Genomic DNA, 8,168 nt, shown 5'->3' on the forward strand with positions numbered 1-8,168 from the left:
ACACAGGACTCAATGCTATATTCCTGGCGTGTCCAATGATTTGTGTTTTTCCTCCTGATCCCTCTTTCTGATAGCTTTCTGCTGAAGTGAGTTTGACCAAATCATGTCTTTCTATGTGACAGAAACTTGTGGAAAATTTATAAAATAAAATAATTCATAAGGCCACCAAATAGAGGCTTGTTTTCTCTGCTCAGTGAATGGGTCTTTGTACTTTAACTGAGACCAGACTTTGGCCCCAATATATCTATCTAGTAACTGTTGGCATTTTGTGTTGACTAAAATAAGTTGTTTAAAGGGCTAGCAAGTAATAGAACAATTAAAGCAATGACTACGGTGTCTTGCAGTTTAGTTTCTAAAGTATAGTTAGAAATACAACATGATTATTAATAGCCAAAATTGTAGGTTATAAAAGTTGAAATAGAAGTGATGACTCCTCTTCAAAGATCTGGGAGAGTTGTACTATCAGAGCTGGAAGCTGTCAGTGAAAAGAACCTTTTTTTGATTAAAAAGATGTAAAAAGTATACTAAAGAGAGTGTCTGATTCCCAATACTGATAGCACTGTCACATGTGTACATGATGGATGTGATTAGTACTGTCAAATATAGACACTGGTTAATGCTCTCTTTAATTAGCATTGAAGTGTGCCTCACATTAGCATGAATGAGAGCTATGCCTTGTAGAGAAAGGGAAGCAGAAGATGGCCAGATGGAAACTGCAGACGTGTGTCCAGCAGTAGAAGAACCATCTCACTGCTTTGAGCAATAAAACACCATAGGATCAACTGTGGCATGTGGATCATAGAAATATGGGTGAAAGGAGGAAAGGAGCTCTGGTCAGAGGAAGGATACTGTTACCTTGCATTGATAAATCAGTCACCTTGTGTTGTAGGAACAGGACAGGCAAGGAGACTTGAATTTTAGCTTTAACTTGAAGACGCAGGGATGAATGTAAGTTGTTAATAGAGGTTATAAACCAAGTTTCACAGTCTTTGTTCTTTTGTCTGCACTAGGTATACAAGCTTGGCCAATCAGAGCAACTTCATCCCGGTGATGTCTCAGCAGACCTTCAGTGGTCCCACAGTACCAGCAGTGCTGCCCACGGCACTGGCCTGACTGTGCTGGAGAGCATCTGCAGCAGTCCTGTGCCATGAACACAGATTGCTGCTCTACTATTGTCACAGGGACTTTATCTACCTGAGGGTTGCTGTCTGCTTCTTTCTAAGGGCCAGTGCCTTCTCCTGGGCACGCAGCAGTCATCTACCCTGTCTATCTCATGGGTTCTTTTTTAAAGCCACCATTCAATCGAGCTAAAGCAAACATTCAATGGGAAAAGAGTTTGAGTAAACCTAAACACTCTCTGCCAGTGCCATCCTCAGAAAATGTCTTAATTTTTAGATGAAATTGGTTGAAAAATTTTATACGAACTATTTTGCATGACATTTAGAAGTAAATAAACACAGTTTGAATTTAAAGATGAAGCAAAACAAGAAATGTAGGTTGAAACTTAACTTACTTTCCTCATAGACCTTTCCACTGGAAAATGACAAGAAAAAAGTAAGTTATGTTTTCCCATGAAAAAGCATTTTCTGACAAAACCTCATTCTTTAGAGAAAATTATTTTTCACCCAACATTTTGACCAGCTGAAGTTTCAAAATAAAACCCAAAATATACAGACTTACAGTTTACTGTTTACTGCCCAGTAATATATACTTCAAATGAAAAGTAAAAGCAACACACAGCATGTAGAGTAGAGGAATAGAAGAAAAAACAGAAAGAACTGACAGGCACAGGCTGAAGAATAATTCATCATTCAGCAACGTAAACTGACAGATTTGCTCTGTAGCTTACTAGCCTTTTGTATCTCTATTTTCACCCACAGTCTTTCATTCTGGATGTGGCAAATTGGTACTTTAAAATTATTGCTCTGCCTATTTTGAAATATTTGCTACTAGAAATTATTGTTTCTGGTACTTGTGAGAGACCTGGAAGGTCACAGAGTAATTTCGTGTTCCCCCATGAGTCATGGTATAGTTACGGAGGTGTTTTACAAATTCAAATTAATAAGGTTATGTTTCACTGTAGAGGGGCAATCAGAAAAGGTCATAACCCTGAAAAAGAACACTATTTATTAATAGGGTTGTTCCTTAAGTCAACTAATACTTCTTTTTTATCTTCTGGAGTTATATTACAGTTAAAAACATCATGATCTATTTCAATAATAAAATTAATTTTCATTAGGTTATTATGCACATCAATATAATTTGCTTGGAATAAAGAAGATGCCTGTTCCTCTCCAAAACATGGGCCTCTCCGTACCACCAGGGCTAGAGGGACAACATCAACAAATGCAGAAGTTAAAAAATACTGCAGCTAACTATGTCTGCAGAAATTCAGAGCAATGCAAAAGAATCTCCAGGCAACTATTTTGTTAAAAGAGCAAACCCTGAAGCTGCTTCTGCATCTAAGGCTGAAATGTCACATCTGTTGTTCATTGATTAGCAGCCAAAGAAAGACGCAGAGCTCTCTCTTTTTCTTTTTCAAGCCCTTCTGTATAATGGTTGCTTGCCTACTATATGAACGGCTTATATTTTATAACCTCTCTCACAAAGTCCTTTATTAATCATCATCTCAGAACAGAATATGGAACAAGAGATGGAAGGAGAAGGAAAAGGAGAAGAAGAAGGAGAGTACAAGGTATCAGCAAAAGGCTAACATGGAACTAAGAACTCCAAAACAGCTTAAGCTCTCAGAAACAGCACACAAGAAGCAATATAGAAAAGCAAGAAAGATATATCTATTTCATGATGACAGGTGGAAGAGAAAGGTGAGCAAAAGGTTGCTATGTGTTCAATACAGCAAAGTGGGAAAGCTGAGATTTGTTTAAAAACCCACAGCTGATTTAGGATTAGCAACCTGCTGAAGAAGTTTAACCCCTAGGAAGCATAAGGCTACCAAGAGATCAGCTACATGTAAATAAAAAGAGTAATGCTTCTGAAGTGTTCACAACAGAGCTGAGACTGAGTCAGAAATAGTGTTTTTGGAGGCCTTGCTTTGAGACGAGACTACAGCGGGTATCAGAGGCCTCAGGCTAGAAGATCTCAGCATGAAGCTAGAAAAAATGGTTTGCATTTTACCTAACTTCAGAAAAGAACCAGACCAGACTTTAGGATATGAAAACAAAAAGAAGAAAAATGGTTTTGCAAACCATGGGTCCATAGCAACATGTAGATGTGGAGAAAAATGAAAACACGGGAAAAATATAGCACAAAAATTCTAATGGAGGGAGTTTGGGAGAAGTCATACAAATAAGTGCAAATTATGACAAAGAAAACATAAATTTGTGTCGTTTTGTGCTAAGAGCAGCTAATAGACAGAGCTGCTCTATTTCCATAAAGTAGAACCTTTTCTGAAAAAATAACGTGTGCTTACAAAAAATATCCCTATCTTCAACGTAAGTAAGAATCTCAGTGATCTGTACAAAAGACAGCTACCTCTGCACACCAGAGTACTGTCTTGATCAGAAATTGGCTTCTCGCTACTCTAAATCTAGAGAGATGTAAAACTAAACTAGATACAGAAGGCAATATCTAAAGCTTCAAGAAACTGTTTGAAAAGAAATGCTGTTGTGTTGAGCAGACACATATAACTTCTATTCCATAGATGAGAAAATTGTGCTTTTTTGCTGTGGGCTTGATGTAAACTGCAGCTTTAGCAGATACACTTTATAACTGCTGTCACAAATGGAGTACCTACTCCTGTGGTGCAAACATCTTGACCTACTGACTGTTGACGGAGTACATTCCTTGGAAGGACAGCACTTGTAAGCTGGGAGAGTGTTTTCCAGATGTTTTTAATGTTGTCAAAGAAAGCCAACAAAAACATAAAGTAAGAGTGACTGAATCAGTTGTCCTGTCATAGATGTTCCTAGAAATCTCTCTCTGGAGCTGAAATGAAAACTTGGAAGTGTTATTTTGGCCAAGTTAGTTACAATGGAAACTGTCAGAGAGCTTCCAAAATTAGTTTATTCCACAATAATTATGAAAAAGAAAGATGAGTACTTCCCAGTGGCTGGCAGTCTGAGCAACTAACAAAGCATGTAAAAAGGGGAGCAAAAGTCCTTAGCCAGGGAATTGTTTCTGGGGACCACTGGATGCTTCAGCTGTATTCTGACGGGGTCCTCTAGAAAAAAAGTCTCACATCTGTGCAGTTTTAATGCAGCATTTAGAAGTCCCCAGTTTACCACGTTATTTGGAAAATGCTTTTTACAATCTCAAGTATTTCCTACGAACACACAATAAATGACTTGAAACCATGAGGACAAGATAAGGAGAAAAATAATAGAAAAATGTTGCAATCAGAGTCTAGTAAGCTCCTGTAAGGGATTCGAATTAGGAGGTTGAAATGCAGAAGACAAAAATGTGAGTTCAAGGTTAAAGAAATAACCAATCTCAGAAAATGTAGCAGGGGAAAAAAACCACCAAACCTTAGAAGAGGATGCAAATAGGTCTGATTACTAATATGTCCCCATACATACATAAAGAAGACACACAGAAACTTAAAGAAAAGGCAAATTTTGTTGGGGAGTTTATGTTCAAACAGCTCTAAACCATTTAAACTGCTGTCTGAAGGTCTTTAGTGTGTAAAAATGCATAATGGGCATGGACTGGTAATCACAACAGGGACTTCCTGAATCTCAAACAGTTGATAAAGAAGAAACCTGTCCTCAGAGTGTATGATAATAAGCACCAAACAAAGCTGGCAGTTGATACTTCTAAGCAAGGCCTTGGGGCAACACTTTTAACAAGGAATGGTGATCACTGGAGACCTATGGCATATGCTTCTGGAGACCTAACTGGAACAGCATGTCAGCATGCACAAAAAGAATCCGAGGCTCTGTCTTTAGACCATGCATGCAAAAAATGTTCATTGTTTTTATATAGAATACCAGTGCTAGCAGGAACTGATCAGAAGCCATTAATGGCAATTGCTGAAAAGGACTTTGCAGGCAGATCTCCTAGATTGCAAAGTCTGGTGTGATTTACAACTCAAATATAAATCTGGAAAAGACTTACATAAAGCAGATATTCTGTACCAAGCTTTCAATAGAACTGAAGTAGTACAGACACAGAGTCTCCTGTGCATGCAAAGATTGTTAAGAAATTTTTTTCTTCTCAGACAGAATGTCACTGTGGAGACCTGTCACTGCAGAAAGCCAAGATACTAGATAAAACATTGCAGAAGGTGATACGAGATCCAAGTCTGACTAACTGGACAGCACTTACTGGTCTTTAAATGATTTTGAAAGAGTATTTAATATAATATGGAGTATAGTTTCTGAGCATGCTAAACCTCTTCCCAAAACTTTGAATCCAATGCTAGTACACAGAATGCATGCACAATATCTGTATATGAAGAAAATGCAGAATGTGCTATATTATATTTAAAAATATTAACCACAGATCAGTGGCACTTCCTTGACTCACTCCTGATTGATAATTTGGCAAAATTGTTAAAGAATGAAAACCCAGTTAATTTTCAAAATGTTGGTAAATTAAAAAAAAACCAGCAATAATGACAATTCCAGAAATTTAAGATTCATGCTCCAAGTGTGAAAGAAATTTATTTATGTTTACTGTAAAAAAAAAAAATCACATTTTTTTCTGGTCATTATTCGTGGTATCAGGAAGATACATTGCTTCAGAAGTCACCTGTTGAACGTGTGATCTCACATATATAAGATGGTATTTGTCTGCCATAGCACACAACCCATGGTTATGTCAGATAATGGACCATAATTTTATTATTAGGAATGTAAACTTTCTCTAAAAGTTTTAAACACATTACTTTTGATTCAGGATATCCACAGTCTGATGGCAGTGTGGGAAGATTGCTTAAACAATCTATTAAGTTCCACTCATATCCCATTTAAGAATTTTTTAATTCCAGAGCAATGCTCTGGATAATGAAACATGTTCAGCAGCAAACTTAGATTAAGACTGTCCAACACTGTAGTCAGGCACATTGAAGTCTGGGATGTCTAACTGCTGTGAAAAAATCAAATAAAGAATGTACTGTATTAACAAATGGCAGGAACAAAATCTTTGCAATCCAAGACAGCTAGACTGCATTTAATGGAAATACATTTAATGGCACAAAAGGCTGCTGTCATGAGGGGTTGCTCCTCTCTCTGAAGAGGCAATTACTGAGCAAGTACAGATCTGTTGGACAAAGAGGAGGCATGGCACCTTCTTCCCTTGGTGGGAAGAGATGGATGCCAAATCTCAGAAGCAAGTGAAAAGGAGCCCGTGAGCCCGACAGCATCAATGGGATGGACCCGACAGAGACACAGAAGGTAAAACCATGGGATATCTCAAAGAGGCATGAGCCAGCTCAGATACTGATTGATAATTGTGGATGTGTGTGTTGTACTTTAAGTAGTAGCTTTCTTTTTTTTTCCCCTTTGGAAGGGAGAAAAAAGTGAAGGTAACTGATCCTTGACTGGTTTGGAGTGTAACATGCTCCGGAGGGCTCTGATTGGGAGTAGCAGTTGTTACGTGCCTCTGAGCTTGACAGAAAGTGAAAGAGCCAGAGCCAGACCCATTTTAACAGTCTTAGAAAAGACCCATCACATGGCAACGGACACAGAGTGGCTATGCACATACTGCTATAATTATGCCTGCTAATCTATAATAAGGTTATTAACATTAGGAAGAACTAACACTAGTAATGTGTTTTTCAGGCATACGTTGGACAGAAGTGTATCAAAACAACATTGATGGTGGCAGAAGATAAAAAGCTTTCCTGAACTTCAACTGATGTGTGATCAGAAAATCTGGAGTGAGCAGATTTGCAGAAATGGACTTGACATTCTGAGAGAAGAGAGAGGGGGTAGAACAAAGACATCAAAATATACTTCACGAAAGGGCAGTTTTGAGGGAAACTTTGAGAGAAACGGTGGGGATTTTCTGTCGATCTATGCTGGGCTGAAATCCAGTGAAGTTAACTCCAGGTCCTTGAGAAATGGCAAGGACATAACTAAAAGCAACTCAGGTGGCCTTTTGTGTTTTGGAGCAACTGTTGTGAGGTGGGAAGGCATTAGTAATCTGTACCCATAGCTTTCTTTTTATCTTTGGGAAACTTGTAGAAGGTAGCAGTCTGGATGCACCTCTAGAGACAGCTTAACTTTCACAATGAACAGTTTAACAGAAGTGACAGCTTAGGTAAAATAGTGGGGGAAAATAAACCCAGAAAGGAAAGTGTCTGCATTTTGTGTGTGGGAAAGAGCACAGCATTTTCCCGGTGTCTGTGAATGTCTCTTTTAGCCATGAAATGTCTGCAGTCATTGGTGTTTTGCCTTCAAATCAATGGATTTTGCTCTTTTGTCAGGCAGGTTTTAATGCCCAGTTTTAGTGGCATTGCTTCTGATTTACAGGGATGTAGGAAGACAGAGGTGGCACTTCCCTGACTCACTCCTGATTGATAATGTGGAAAAGAACTCTATATCATGGTCACCAAACAGAGAAGAATTTTTTATTAATATTGCTTTTTTTCTAAATTACAGCAAATAATAATGGCCACAGCTTTTCATATAGGTATTGCACATTTGTTTATTCAGGTTTTTTTAAAGTAGTTATTTTATGCCTTGGGGTACAATTTGTAATTTCAAATCAGAGAAAGGAAAAACAAGTGAACTTGTTATGAGGTGGTTGTTGGAGCTAAGAAAACTTTTCATATGGAGATGATATAGCAGTGCTGGGAAACATTCAGTAACTGAACAGAAATCCTGGGCTGTTGCTGTGATTGGAGCTTTGTGTATGAGTGATTTAGTGTGTATGTGCATAAACATATATAGCTCTGTGTCTGTACCTATTTATATTGCTTTACCTATATTACTCTTCTGTTTTGTATGATTAAATGGAAGTAGCACAACCTTTGTGGTATTTCCTGATAACACCTGCAAACAATGGCAGGCAAATTTCAGGGCTATTGTATTGCAGGAGATGGGTTAATTTCCATTTCTTTCTGCCATAGTTTTCAGTTTCTTCATGTGTTTTAATGACATCCTGTCCTTCAAAAATAGTTTCACCTACATGAGACGCTAGATTAAGCCTCTGTGCTTGCAGTCATGATCCTTTGACCAAAGTGGATCTCCCCATCATAATGAAAT

General features: G+C 38.0%; 1 long non-coding RNA gene across 1 annotated transcript; it reads left to right on the plus strand.

Annotated features, from left to right (window-relative positions):
* Positions 1–5,659: 5,659 nt before the first annotated feature.
* Positions 5,660–7,930, plus strand: LOC119150540. Its single transcript, XR_005105112.1, has 2 exons — positions 5,660–6,353; positions 6,741–7,930. It is a non-coding gene; the product is annotated as an uncharacterized LOC119150540 (long non-coding RNA).
* Positions 7,931–8,168: the final 238 nt, after the last annotated feature.

Source organism: Falco rusticolus, chromosome 6 (genome assembly GCF_015220075.1).
Source record: "Falco rusticolus isolate bFalRus1 chromosome 6, bFalRus1.pri, whole genome shotgun sequence".
NCBI classification, from domain to species: domain Eukaryota; kingdom Metazoa; phylum Chordata; class Aves; order Falconiformes; family Falconidae; genus Falco; species Falco rusticolus.